Source organism: Oncorhynchus mykiss, unplaced genomic scaffold (genome assembly GCF_013265735.2).
Source record: "Oncorhynchus mykiss isolate Arlee unplaced genomic scaffold, USDA_OmykA_1.1 un_scaffold_87, whole genome shotgun sequence".
Classification (NCBI taxonomy): Eukaryota; Metazoa; Chordata; class Actinopteri; order Salmoniformes; family Salmonidae; genus Oncorhynchus; species Oncorhynchus mykiss.
The window spans coordinates 981,833-996,832 of NW_023493659.1; positions in this window are offsets into that span (position 1 = coordinate 981,833).

The following is a 15,000-nucleotide window of genomic DNA, read 5'->3' on the forward strand; positions in this document are numbered from 1 at the left end:
ACACCCACACACACCCTATTTTTTCCGGTCCATAATACGGCTTTTTTACCGCATTACGACCCAGTGCTCCTTTTTGCACTTTTTTTCCTCTCTGCCACCTGATGAAGCCGAGCAAGGCAGAAACGCGTCGTGGCTGGGTTTCCCCTAGATCTGTTGTGTAGCTGTAAAGAGGACAGGTCCCACACAGACTTCGGGGGTAACTCTTTTTGGCTACTCAATTTTCTTTGTACTTTTCTCTTTCCTTACTTTTAGTTTTCACATAGGTACACACCACACATGGCTGATCTACGGGACAACGCAGACTCTGGGACTGCGAGGACTATTCAGACCCCCCACTCTACATCTAGACTAGCCCCACAATCGCGACGGGTCTTAATGATCTATACGGACTCTCGGAACAAATCCGCTAGATACGCACCAAGGGACCGGACGAAAAACAGCTCCGACCGGCAGCCTGGGCTCATTATGGAAACGCCACATAATGAACATTTCTCCAAAGCTTCTACACAGCGGGGGAAACATCCCACACCAATGGACCTTCTCTCCCACCAGACAGCACCCCTCCACGGTCTCCATAGGACCAAAACCACCGGAGGACTACACCCCTACACCATTACATCAGGGGCACAAAGACACATCTCCTGATGCCATCCCCACCAGACCACCCCACTCTACATCCTACCTCATACCACCCCACTCCAGGACCTCCAGAAGATCCACCTCAGACCTTCCACCCAGAACCCCACCCCCCCTTCTGGAACTCCTACTCCCCCCTCCTACGGAACACCACCACCCCACAGCACCCCCAAGACTAACAAGCTGGCACTCTACGTCCCGGACCCAACCAGCAGACCAAAAGGGGCTCATCTACCCCACCCCAACCCACACCTTCAACCACATGGCTCCACAGGACCGGACCTCCTACACGCAGCACTACTCCTAAGGGGACAGGTAGCCCAGCAGATGAGAAAACCCCTAGGGACAACCACCCCTAACCACCAGGTTAACCTGGTCTCACCAACCAACAACAAAGCGGAGGAACACCACACCACTGGGGCCCCACCTATCCCCCCCAACGCCTACTCTACAGCACGGTCACTCTCCAAGCTGATTAAGAGCCAGACACCACATGGAGATGATCAGCTTTTACCTCTCGGACAACCAGCTACCTCCGGGCTACCTCCACCAGACCAGAACGCTTACGGCTACCTTCACACCATCAGGAGCATCTGACACCACCCTAGCGGCTCTCGCTACAGCATCTTCACTTTGGATCCAAACCAGCCACCAGATCCTAGAACAGCACTACAGGGAGGAACTATCCCACAAATACACCATACTCTACAACACTCCATCCTGCCCTGACTGGCAGGAAGCCTGGTATTTAGGGGTTACATGGGCCCAGAAACTCCTCAGCGAACCACTCCGGGACTACTTGTTACAGGACATCAGGGACTCACTCCCCAAATTCTACGGGAATTGGCCTACGAGAGACTACAGCCCATTCCAACTACCACTCACCCACTGCCAACCTCACAGTGAGGACGAGGGGGATACCACCCTACAGAGGGCACACACCAGCAGACCCTCTCCTTCTCCACGGACCCACGGATACCCCACATCGGGACGATACCCTCTGAAGGAAGATTCCACTTCCCCTCTCCCGGAATCATCTAACACCACCACTCCAGAGACAAATATTTCCCCTATCCAACAGAGAACTACAAGGACACCTCCCACAACAAGCCACTCACCTCTACCATACCAGGGTACCCAGAGACCTATCCATACCCTGACCAGGATGGGTCCCTTCCGGTTAAAACAAAACCTGCTGAACCACCCCGAAATCCTAGCCCAAACAGGACTACAAGGGACCAGGCACAGGCAGCGAGTGCCCAGGTGGCTTCTGATCCTTCCGTGCCATCCCACACCCAAACCAGGGAGGAACGGCATGCTAAGCCACAGGAACGGAAGATTACCAAGCCACGAAAACGCCTGGCCAACGAATCACTACTCGGGGACCAGCACAATCCTCCACTCCAATCAAAGGGCATCAAAAAAATCATCAACGATTGGGCAGCTACGGACCACAACCTCCCCACCTTACTAAACACTACACCAGGAGACACCCACACCCGGGACCAAACAAAGGAAACCACCGGATCCTACCCATCATTACAACCTACAACTCACCCAGCCTCCGAATGACTACTATCATCCAGCAAAGACTCCAGCACAAACAACTACTCCCTCTCCACACACCCATCCTGGCCTTCAAACGGAACAAAAATCTCAAGGACTCCCTGGTCAGCAGCCACCTCACATTATAAACCAGAGGGACGAATTACTACTCCCGGGAACCTCCAGGCCCTATACCACCACCACGACTGGACCATTACTGAGGCCTTCAGTACAACGGAGGAACGACTGGACAGACACTGCACCTGCACCTTACACACCCCACATCCCATACAACAGATAGGGGGTCATTAAGACCACAAAAAACAGACCTTCAAATAGCACCATAGAGTTACCATGCCCATGGACTCTCAAGAAATACTTTCCTTTTTAAAAAAAAAAGAAATATATAACTATATATTTATATATAAGTATATCTTTTTTTTCCCCGCTTTCTTGAACTCAGGGTTACCATGACCATGGACCCTTTGATGCAAAGAAACTATAAAATAGAAATCTAAATATCTTTATGTTATTTACCAAGAACCCTCACCATCTCACCATCCTTCCAACTCTACCTCACTGAAGATACCCACCAGCACCCCCAACGGACGAGAACCTTTTTCTCCAACTACTCTGGGGGCACGGCTTTGTCGACTCCCCCGCAGCGAGCAGACCCTAAGCAAACTAGGCCCGACCATACACCAAGCAAGAAGACCGGAGGAAATGGTAGCGACCGGACTCCTTCGGGACCCCTCTGGGGCCTGTTGGCAGACCTATCGGCTCAACCCTCCCAAGCCCCCTTACACACGGGAGACTCACGTAACGCGCTGGACCACTATCTACCCCAGATTAGATCTGGATTGGCAGTAGGTTCAGTAGCGCGTGTTTGGTCCTAGCGGGTTGGGATACCCAAAAGAGGGGCTTTTGGGTTATGCGCTGCGGCTGGAGGATCGCGTCTGCCGAATAACCCCTGGGGTGCCCAGATAATGTCTGGCGAGGTATCGGACCCCACAGAGGAAATTCCTACTGGGGACCCCCTACCCCGCCGCACTTAGCCTGGACAACCGAACCATTTTTTTACCTGGACTACGTACCAGTTCACTGTCTAGGGATGATATACCTCTGGAAACGTTACGATCCTGGAAGGGAGTAATTCCACTGGTCACTATTACCCAAAAACTCTGAATTACCTACAACTGAGATGGTGTGGATGGAAGCACCCAATTAACTTCTACTACTGCCGGACGTTTCATACGTAAGCCAGAGAAGGTTTGCCGGCTTCTAAACCCTCCATACACCGACCGTAACACAGGACGTGACTCCAGGGGCGGATGCATGACAACCGTATAGAGGGCTCGCCTTCTGGGTGTCTGTCTGCTCAAACCACTGGCGGTTATAGACTGACCACTTGACAGGGACACATGGCAACCGACTGAGGTCCGGACCTGCACAAGGTACGCAACTCGATGGTTTTGCCTGATCCTACGCCGAGTATACCCATACAGACCAGCTGGATTCGACTAGACATGGGTTGATTGGGAATTAGGATCCTGGAAGGGAATAACTCCCAATCATACACATGATTGAAAACATCCAGGACCAAAGACTGACGAACACTGAAGTGAATACATAGACAACATGGAGCTAAAAAAGAAGGATCCGAAAGAGAGTAAAACTCCTAGGTTGCACTATGCTTTCCACTTCCGTCGACACAGCGGACCCGGACATCATGACCATACTACTCGACATGGACACATGGCAACCAACCGAGAACCGGACCTGCATAAGGTACGCAACTCAAGGGCTTTGCCTGATCCTAAGTTGAGTTGACAGACCTACCTAAACTTAACCTCTTCTATACCTTACCCTAACCCTAACCCTAACCTTAACCATCCCAAAACCCATACCTAAACTTAACCCTAACCTTAACCCTTCTTTCAAAAAAACCATATCTTACCCTAACCCCAAACCCTAACCTTAACCATTCTAAAACCTTACCTAACCCTAACCCTACAGACAGACAGTCCTTTAACCCAACCAACGGGTTAATCTACAAGTGGGCTACCATGGGGCCTACGACTTTGGCCGGCCGCGCCCGTACCCTCCGACCCGCGCGTATATGATGTGGAGTGCAACCCCTCCCTTCCCCCCTCCGGTTTCCACGTGTCAGAGATGGAAGTGGATCAACCGACTCAAAACTAGAAACCAAACACTTGGCGAGTCACCGCTGCGTTGCCGGATGTAGGGTATGGACGCAGCAAGCCAAGGAAATTTTATCCCTTACACTGACTGGGATCCTCCCTAATCCGGCCTTTTACAAGGGTTTTTTTCCTCCACCCTTGTACCCTCTGGATTGGTTTGATGGTGAACAGGTTCAAAATTATCATTAGATTATATACCAACTAAAATAACCCTACTCTTCTCCTGACCCCTGGATGCACACCACCATTTTTTACAACCCAAAAGCATTTTTTATTGATGAACACTACACCCCCCGCCCCTTTTTTTCTCAACAAGAAGAATTTCCCCCCCCACCCCCCCCCCCCCCCTTCAACAAAAGAAGACTCCTACTCAAAGATTCTACCTTTTTCTACTAAAGAGGATTTCTCTCAAAGACCCCCCCCCCCCCTTTTTTTCAACAAGAATTTCCCCCCCCCCCCCACCTTCAACAAAAGAAGACCCCTACTCAAAGATTCTACCTTTTTTTACCAAAGAGGATTTTTCTCAAAGACCCCCCCCCCCCCCTTCTTTTTCAACAAGAAGAATTTTCCCCCCCCCCCCCTTCAACAAAAGAAGACTCCTACTCAAAGATTTTACCTTTTTTCTACTAAAGAGGATTTTTTTACCCATCCTGACGACCGTATTTCCAACTTAGGAGCAAAATGATACAAATTACAATATAGGCCCACCACACTCACACCCCTGCACCATACACCCACATACCAAAAACCCAGGATAATACCAACATCCTACACCAGACCCTCCCCCAGGTAAGTATTCCCCCCTCCCCCCAGGTAAGTCTCTCCCCTACTGGAGTGGTCCCATCATCTTCGGAGGACAAACATCACTGGAAACAGCCAAAAAAGTTTTTCTGGACCCGTACCTCCCATTCCCCAAGTGGACGTTAACTGGACAACACGGCCAAATCTACTATATACCCAGGATCCCAAATGGACGAAAACGCGATGGAAGCTATACTCCGCTAAAAAGCACCAACTAAAGAGGACAAGTTTAGCAACACTTCCCAGCTGGCCAAACTGAAACTACCCCCCAGAAATACTACCTACCACTACCCCTCAACAAAGAAACAAGGTTATAAGTTCCCCACACACCTGGAAATGACCAGAGTTCACGAACTTTACTTCAACTCTACATCGCTCCTTCCGCACTCTAACGCAAACTCCAAAAAGACGGAAAAAGATGTCCACCACTTTTGAAAGCTTACAGACAGACCTATGAGTCACCTAGAAACTCCACTATAGTCTCATCCGAATCCCACAGATGTCCACCCTACCCTCAACTCCTCCTGAAACTACAGAACCTCTTCTTGGGTTCCTTCTAGGCCCAAACCCTCAACAAGAGCAGACCGCTCCCGAAGCTAACACACAAGTCAATGGAGACACAGAGGTCAAACACTACTTTCTCAGAGGAGGATCTAATATACTTCTACTCATCACAGAAACTCCACGTTTTGCTCATCCTGACCCTTAAGACTTCTAGTCTTACCTAAAATCAACCTCACACCTCTGGGACCCCCACGTCCTATACAGCACCCCAAAAGCAAAGTTCCATCCTTCGCATTGGTTTCTATGACAAAGGCTCCCCTACACCTTACAGACGAACAGACGCCTCACTCAAACAAAGGGAAGATCTCATTGGACCAAACTCCAACAGGCCTTCACGTGCACACCGCATGCACACCTTGTGCCATCTCATGATTGGACCCTGGCCTAAACCACACCCCCAGTTTTTCACATAAAAAGAGGAGCACCCCTCAGTCTCAGCATCATTAGGGTCCACGGATCCCCAAAGAGCCTTCTACTGGATACAAGACTCAAGCTGGAAACCTGCAGAAGACCTCCTCTCCTCCTCTCCTCCACTGACCTACTGGATACAGACCCCAGCCCGGACTCTACCAAGACGAACCTCTCCCCCACAGATCTACTGGATAAAGACCCAAGCCTGCACTCTACCCAGACCACCTCTCCCCTCAAGGATCTACCAGACCCCAACTATATACCAACCCCTAAAGGGACACCTCACTGGGACCCAGACACCAGCTGATATTCTACACTCCCCACAAGCATCTCACCTGAACGACCGGACTCCTACGACTCGCCCTCCCCCCCCAAAAAAGATACCTCATCAGGACCCAAACACCAGCTGATACTCCCACAGACCTTCATAGACCTTCCAGACCACCGAGACTCTACCACTCACATACACCCACACACACCCTATTTTTTCCGGTCCATAATACGGCTTTTTTACCGCATTACGACCCAGTGCTCCTTTTTGCACTTTTTTTCCTCTCTGCCACCTGATGAAGCCGAGCAAGGCAGAAACGCGTCGTGGCTGGGTTTCCCCTAGATCTGTTGTGTAGCTGTAAAGAGGACAGGTCCCACACAGACTTCGGGGGTAACTCTTTTTGGCTACTCAATTTTCTTTGTACTTTTCTCTTTCCTTACTTTTAGTTTTCACATAGGTACACACCACACATGGCTGATCTACGGGACAACGCAGACTCTGGGGACTGCGAGGACTATTCAGACCCCCCACTCTACATCTAGACTAGCCCCACAATCGCGACGGGTCTTAATGATCTATACGGACTCTCGGAACAAATCCGCTAGATACGCACCAAGGGACCGGACGAAAACAGCTCCGACCGGCAGCCTGGGCTCATTATGGAAACGCCACATAATGAACATTTCTCCAAAGCTTCTACACAGCGGGGGAAACATCCCACACCAATGGACCTTCTCTCCCACCAGACAGCACCCCTCCACGGTCTCCATAGGACCAAAACCACCGGAGGACTACACCCCTACACCATTACATCAGGGGCACAAAGACACATCTCCTGATGCCATCCCCACCAGACCACCCCACTCTACATCCTACCTCATACCACCCCACTCCAGGACCTCCAGAAGATCCACCTCAGACCTTCCACCCAGAACCCCACCCCCCCTTCTGGAACTCCTACTCCCCCCTCCTACGGAACACCACCACCCCACAGCACCCCCAAGACTAACAAGCTGGCACTCTACGTCCCGGACCCAACCAGCAGACCAAAAGGGGCTCATCTACCCCACCCCAACCCACACCTTCAACCACATGGCTCCACAGGACCGGACCTCCTACACGCAGCACTACTCCTAAGGGGACAGGTAGCCCAGCAGATGAGAAAACCCCTAGGGACACCACCCCTAACCACCAGGTTAACCTGGTCTCACCAACCAACAACAAAGCGGAGGAACACCACACCACTGGGGCCCCACCTATCCCCCCCAACGCCTACTCTACAGCACGGTCACTCTCCAAGCTGATTAAGAGCCAGACACCACATGGAGATGATCAGCTTTTACCTCTCGGACAACCAGCTACCTCCGGGCTACCTCCACCAGACCAGAACGCTTACGGCTACCTTCACACCATCAGGAGCATCTGACACCACCCTAGCGGCTCTCGCTACAGCATCTTCACTTTGGATCCAAACCAGCCACCAGATCCTAGAACAGCACTACAGGGAGGAACTATCCCACAAATACACCATACTCTACAACACTCCATCCTGCCCTGACTGGCAGGAAGCCTGGTATTTAGGGGTTACATGGGCCCAGAAACTCCTCAGCGAACCACTCCGGGACTACTTGTTACAGGACATCAGGGACTCACTCCCCAAATTCTACGGGAATTGGCCTACGAGAGACTACAGCCCATTCCAACTACCACTCACCCACTGCCAACCTCACAGTGAGGACGAGGGGGATACCACCCTACAGAGGGCACACACCAGCAGACCCTCTCCTTCTCCACGGACCCACGGATACCCCACATCGGGACGATACCCTCTGAAGGAAGATTCCACTTCCCCTCTCCCGGAATCATCTAACACCACCACTCCAGAGACAAATATTTCCCCTATCCAACAGAGAACTACAAGGACACCTCCCACAACAAGCCACTCACCTCTACCATACCAGGGTACCCAGAGACCTATCCATACCCTGACCAGGATGGGTCCCTTCCGGTTAAAACAAAACCTGCTGAACCACCCCGAAATCCTAGCCCAAACAGGACTACAAGGGACCAGGCACAGGCAGCGAGTGCCCAGGTGGCTTCTGATCCTTCCGTGCCATCCCACACCCAAACCAGGGAGGAACGGCATGCTAAGCCACAGGAACGGAAGATTACCAAGCCACGAAAACGCCTGGCCAACGAATCACTACTCGGGGACCAGCACAATCCTCCACTCCAATCAAAGGGCATCAAAAAAATCATCAACGATTGGGCAGCTACGGACCACAACCTCCCCACCTTACTAAACACTACACCAGGAGACACCCACACCCGGGACCAAACAAAGGAAACCACCGGATCCTACCCATCATTACAACCTACAACTCACCCAGCCTCCGAATGACTACTATCATCCAGCAAAGACTCCAGCACAAACAACTACTCCCTCTCCACACACCCATCCTGGCCTTCAAACGGAACAAAAATCTCAAGGACTCCCTGGTCAGCAGCCACCTCACATTATAAACCAGAGGGACGAATTACTACTCCCGGGAACCTCCAGGCCCTATACCACCACCACGACTGGACCATTACTGAGGCCTTCAGTACAACGGAGGAACGACTGGACAGACACTGCACCTGCACCTTACACACCCCACATCCCATACAACAGATAGGGGGTCATTAAGACCACAAAAAACAGACCTTCAAATAGCACCATAGAGTTACCATGCCCATGGACTCTCAAGAAATACTTTCCTTTTTAAAAAAAAAAGAAATATATAACTATATATTTATATATAAGTATATCTTTTTTTTCCCCGCTTTCTTGAACTCAGGGTTACCATGACCATGGACCCTTTGATGCAAAGAAACTATAAAATAGAAATCTAAATATCTTTATGTTATTTACCAAGAACCCTCACCATCTCACCATCCTTCCAACTCTACCTCACTGAAGATACCCACCAGCACCCCCAACGGACGAGAACCTTTTTTCTCCAACTACTCTGGGGGCACGGCTTTGTCGACTCCCCCGCAGCGAGCAGACCCTAAGCAAACTAGGCCCGACCATACACCAAGCAAGAAGACCGGAGGAAATGGTAGCGACCGGACTCCTTCGGGACCCCTCTGGGGCCTGTTGGCAGACCTATCGGCTCAACCCTCCCAAGCCCCCTTACACACGGGAGACTCACGTAACGCGCTGGACCACTATCTACCCCAGATTAGATCTGGATTGGCAGTAGGTTCAGTAGCGCGTGTTTGGTCCTAGCGGGTTGGGATACCCAAAAGAGGGGCTTTTGGGTTATGCGCTGCGGCTGGAGGATCGCGTCTGCCGAATAACCCCTGGGGTGCCCAGATAATGTCTGGCGAGGTATCGGACCCCACAGAGGAAATTCCTACTGGGGACCCCCTACCCCGCCGCACTTAGCCTGGACAACCGAACCATTTTTTTACCTGGACTACGTACCAGTTCACTGTCTAGGGATGATATACCTCTGGAAACGTTACGATCCTGGAAGGGAGTAATTCCACTGGTCACTATTACCCAAAAACTCTGAATTACCTACAACTGAGATGGTGTGGATGGAAGCACCCAATTAACTTCTACTACTGCCGGACGTTTCATACGTAAGCCAGAGAAGGTTTGCCGGCTTCTAAACCCTCCATACACCGACCGTAACACAGGACGTGACTCCAGGGGCGGATGCATGACAACCGTATAGAGGGCTCGCCTTCTGGGTGTCTGTCTGCTCAAACCACTGGCGGTTATAGACTGACCACTTGACAGGGACACATGGCAACCGACTGAGGTCCGGACCTGCACAAGGTACGCAACTCGATGGTTTTGCCTGATCCTACGCCGAGTATACCCATACAGACCAGCTGGATTCGACTAGACATGGGTTGATTGGGAATTAGGATCCTGGAAGGGAATAACTCCCAATCATACACATGATTGAAAACATCCAGGACCAAAGACTGACGAACACTGAAGTGAATACATAGACAACATGGAGCTAAAAAAGAAGGATCCGAAAGAGAGTAAAACTCCTAGGTTGCACTATGCTTTCCACTTCCGTCGACACAGCGGACCCGGACATCATGACCATACTACTCGACATGGACACATGGCAACCAACCGAGAACCGGACCTGCATAAGGTACGCAACTCAAGGGCTTTGCCTGATCCTAAGTTGAGTTGACAGACCTACCTAAACTTAACCTCTTCTATACCTTACCCTAACCCTAACCCTAACCTTAACCATCCCAAAACCCATACCTAAACTTAACCCTAACCTTAACCCTTCTTTCAAAAAAACCATATCTTACCCTAACCCCAAACCCTAACCTTAACCATTCTAAAACCTTACCTAACCCTAACCCTACAGACAGACAGTCCTTTAACCCAACCAACGGGTTAATCTACAAGTGGGCTACCATGGGGCCTACGACTTTGGCCGGCCGCGCCCGTACCCTCCGACCCGCGCGTATATGATGTGGAGTGCAACCCCTCCCTTCCCCCCTCCGGTTTCCACGTGTCAGAGATGGAAGTGGATCAACCGACTCAAAACTAGAAACCAAACACTTGGCGAGTCACTGCTGCGTTGCCGGATGTAGGGTATGGACGCAGCAAGCCAAGGAAATTTTATCCCTTACACTGACTGGGATCCTCCCTAATCCGGCCTTTTACAAGGGTTTTTTTTCCTCCACCCTTGTACCCTCTGGATTGGTTTGATGGTGAACAGGTTCAAAATTATCATTAGATTATATACCAACTAAAATAACCCTACTCTTCTCCTGACCCCTGGATGCACACCACCATTTTTTACAACCCAAAAGCATTTTTTATTGATGAACACTACACCCCCCGCCCCTTTTTTTCTCAACAAGAAGAATTTCCCCCCCCACCCCCCCCCCCCCCCCTTCAACAAAAGAAGACTCCTACTCAAAGATTCTACCTTTTTCTACTAAAGAGGATTTCTCTCAAAGACCCCCCCCCCCCCTTTTTTTCAACAAGAATTTCCCCCCCCCCCCCACCTTCAACAAAAGAAGACCCCTACTCAAAGATTCTACCTTTTTTTACCAAAGAGGATTTTTCTCAAAGACCCCCCCCCCCCCCCTTCTTTTTCAACAAGAAGAATTTTCCCCCCCCCCCCCCTTCAACAAAAGAAGACTCCTACTCAAAGATTTTACCTTTTTTCTACTAAAGAGGATTTTTTTACCCATCCTGACGACCGTATTTCCAACTTAGGAGCAAAATGATACAAATTACAATATAGGCCCACCACACTCACACCCCTGCACCATACACCCACATACCAAAAACCCAGGATAATACCAACATCCTACACCAGACCCTCCCCCAGGTAAGTATTCCCCCCTCCCCCCAGGTAAGTCTCTCCCCTACTGGAGTGGTCCCATCATCTTCGGAGGACAAACATCACTGGAAACAGCCAAAAAAGTTTTTCTGGACCCGTACCTCCCATTCCCCAAGTGGACGTTAACTGGACAACACGGCCAAATCTACTATATACCCAGGATCCCAAATGGACGAAAACGCGATGGAAGCTATACTCCGCTAAAAAGCACCAACTAAAGAGGACAAGTTTAGCAACACTTCCCAGCTGGCCAAACTGAAACTACCCCCCAGAAATACTACCTACCACTACCCCTCAACAAAGAAACAAGGTTATAAGTTCCCCACACACCTGGAAATGACCAGAGTTCACGAACTTTACTTCAACTCTACATCGCTCCTTCCGCACTCTAACGCAAACTCCAAAAAGACGGAAAAAGATGTCCACCACTTTTGAAAGCTTACAGACAGACCTATGAGTCACCTAGAAACTCCACTATAGTCTCATCCGAATCCCACAGATGTCCACCCTACCCTCAACTCCTCCTGAAACTACAGAACCTCCTCTTGGGTTCCTTCTAGGCCCAAACCCTCAACAAGAGCAGACCGCTCCCGAAGCTAACACACAAGTCAATGGAGACACAGAGGTCAAACACTACTTTCTCAGAGGAGGATCTAATATACTTCTACTCATCACAGAAACTCCACGTTTTGCTCATCCTGACCCTTAAGACTTCTAGTCTTACCTAAAATCAACCTCACACCTCTGGGACCCCCACGTCCTATACAGCACCCCAAAAGCAAAGTTCCATCCTTCGCATTGGTTTCTATGACAAAGGCTCCCCTACACCTTACAGACGAACAGACGCCTCACTCAAACAAAGGGAAGATCTCATTGGACCAAACTCCAACAGGCCTTCACGTGCACACCGCATGCACACCTTGTGCCATCTCATGATTGGACCCTGGCCTAAACCACACCCCCAGTTTTTCACATAAAAAGAGGAGCACCCCTCAGTCTCAGCATCATTAGGGTCCACGGATCCCCAAAGAGCCTTCTACTGGATACAAGACTCAAGCTGGAAACCTGCAGAAGACCTCCTCTCCTCCTCTCCTCCACTGACCTACTGGATACAGACCCCAGCCCGGACTCTACCAAGACGAACCTCTCCCCCACAGATCTACTGGATAAAGACCCAAGCCTGCACTCTACCCAGACCACCTCTCCCCTCAAGGATCTACCAGACCCCAACTATATACCAACCCCTAAAGGGACACCTCACTGGGACCCAGACACCAGCTGATATTCTACACTCCCCACAAGCATCTCACCTGAACGACCGGACTCCTACGACTCGCCCTCCCCCCCCAAAAAAGATACCTCATCAGGACCCAAACACCAGCTGATACTCCCACAGACCTTCATAGACCTTCCAGACCACCGAGACTCTACCACTCACATACACCCACACACACCCTATTTTTTCCGGTCCATAATACGGCTTTTTTACCGCATTACGACCCAGTGCTCCTTTTTGCACTTTTTTTCCTCTCTGCCACCTGATGAAGCCGAGCAAGGCAGAAACGCGTCGTGGCTGGGTTTCCCCTAGATCTGTTGTGTAGCTGTAAAGAGGACAGGTCCCACACAGACTTCGGGGGTAACTCTTTTTGGCTACTCAATTTTCTTTGTACTTTTCTCTTTCCTTACTTTTAGTTTTCACATAGGTACACACCACACATGGCTGATCTACGGGACAACGCAGACTCTGGGGACTGCGAGGACTATTCAGACCCCCCACTCTACATCTAGACTAGCCCCACAATCGCGACGGGTCTTAATGATCTATACGGACTCTCGGAACAAATCCGCTAGATACGCACCAAGGGACCGGACGAAAACAGCTCCGACCGGCAGCCTGGGCTCATTATGGAAACGCCACATAATGAACATTTCTCCAAAGCTTCTACACAGCGGGGGAAACATCCCACACCAATGGACCTTCTCTCCCACCAGACAGCACCCCTCCACGGTCTCCATAGGACCAAAACCACCGGAGGACTACACCCCTACACCATTACATCAGGGGCACAAAGACACATCTCCTGATGCCATCCCCACCAGACCACCCCACTCTACATCCTACCTCATACCACCCCACTCCAGGACCTCCAGAAGATCCACCTCAGACCTTCCACCCAGAACCCCACCCCCCCTTCTGGAACTCCTACTCCCCCCTCCTACGGAACACCACCACCCCACAGCACCCCCAAGACTAACAAGCTGGCACTCTACGTCCCGGACCCAACCAGCAGACCAAAAGGGGCTCATCTACCCCACCCCAACCCACACCTTCAACCACATGGCTCCACAGGACCGGACCTCCTACACGCAGCACTACTCCTAAGGGGACAGGTAGCCCAGCAGATGAGAAAACCCCTAGGGACACCACCCCTAACCACCAGGTTAACCTGGTCTCACCAACCAACAACAAAGCGGAGGAACACCACACCACTGGGGCCCCACCTATCCCCCCCAACGCCTACTCTACAGCACGGTCACTCTCCAAGCTGATTAAGAGCCAGACACCACATGGAGATGATCAGCTTTTACCTCTCGGACAACCAGCTACCTCCGGGCTACCTCCACCAGACCAGAACGCTTACGGCTACCTTCACACCATCAGGAGCATCTGACACCACCCTAGCGGCTCTCGCTACAGCATCTTCACTTTGGATCCAAACCAGCCACCAGATCCTAGAACAGCACTACAGGGAGGAACTATCCCACAAATACACCATACTCTACAACACTCCATCCTGCCCTGACTGGCAGGAAGCCTGGTATTTAGGGGTTACATGGGCCCAGAAACTCCTCAGCGAACCACTCCGGGACAACTTGTTACAGGACATCAGGGACTCACTCCCCAAATTCTACGGGAATTGGCCTACGAGAGACTACAGCCCATTCCAACTACCACTCACCCACTGCCAACCTCACAGTGAGGACGAGGGGGATACCACCCTACAGAGGGCACACACCAGCAGACCCTCTCCTTCTCCACGGACCCACGGATACCCCACATCGGGACGATACCCTCTGAAGGAAGATTCCACTTCCCCTCTCCCGGAATCATCTAACACCACCACTCCAGAGACAAATATTTCCCCTATCCAACAGAGAACTACAAGGACACCTCCCACAACAAGCCACT